Below are 963 nucleotides of genomic sequence, written 5' to 3' on the forward strand. Positions count from 1 at the left end.
GCATCTAATGTCCTTCGATGACTTTTAAGCCATTTTTCGTGCATTTTGATATTTTTTTCAATTTTTTAACAGACTTCGAAACCTATTTTACTTTTCTTCATAAATCAGTGGTTTAAAGATGTACTTACTTCATATTTAATCATTTTATTTATATATGATTACTCCACTATTTTATTTGTGTGAGGTACTAAAAAATAGTATTTCTCACAGACAAAAATTAAAAGTATAGAGAATTCATCTGTAGTATTTTGTCATTCTTTCATTTGAGATGTGTTATTTGCATTATAAAAACTTTCTTTAATGCTTTCGTTACTTGAGTGGTAATTTTTTTAACCAATTTGTTCTAAACTTAGATTATTGAGCCTTTGTATTGAGAGTATTCTCCGTCTCATACGTATGTGATTATATGATTTTTAAAGGGTTATCGCAAGTATTTGACAGTTATTTTATATTAAACAACATATGATTTGCGTTTTATTCGACTCTTATTGTGTTCCATCTTCTTTGCGAGAATTAAAATTTTTAATCAAACATGAAACTTATTTACCATTATTTTTAAGAGATTATACTCTTATGTTGATTTAAAATTTTCAACATTAATTATATATGTGGGGATGTAGCTCAAATGGTAGAGCGCTCGCTTTGCATGCGAGAGGTACAGGGTTCGATCCCCTGCATCTCCATAATAATTTCTCATTAACTTTTTGTCATTTAACAACGACCATGGTTTTGAAAATCTTATAGTGGACTTTGATTGGATTGTGTTCTCATTACATATGCTACCTTCGTCCCGAAGCTAGTATCAAAGTTACCTAAGTTACTCGAATTGAAAAAATGACAAACGGAAGACGTAAGTGTAATTTAGGAAATTAATCTTAGTAACTATTGACCTATTTTTATTTTCATAAATTCAAAGAGAGATAAAACTAATGAGGGAGTGATATACAGAATAAAATTAGAGAG

At 28.9% G+C, this 963-nt stretch overlaps 1 non-coding gene across 1 annotated transcript; it reads left to right on the plus strand.

The window, feature by feature from the left end:
• The first annotated feature begins 610 nt into the window (after positions 1 to 610).
• TRNAA-UGC (transfer RNA alanine (anticodon UGC)) lies at positions 611 to 683 on the plus strand. The gene has a single exon. It is a non-coding gene; the product is annotated as a tRNA-Ala (tRNA).
• Positions 684 to 963: the final 280 nt, after the last annotated feature.

The sequence above is a fragment of the Vicia villosa genome, linkage group LG5 (assembly GCF_029867415.1).
Source record: "Vicia villosa cultivar HV-30 ecotype Madison, WI linkage group LG5, Vvil1.0, whole genome shotgun sequence".
NCBI classification, from domain to species: Eukaryota; Viridiplantae; Streptophyta; class Magnoliopsida; order Fabales; family Fabaceae; genus Vicia; species Vicia villosa.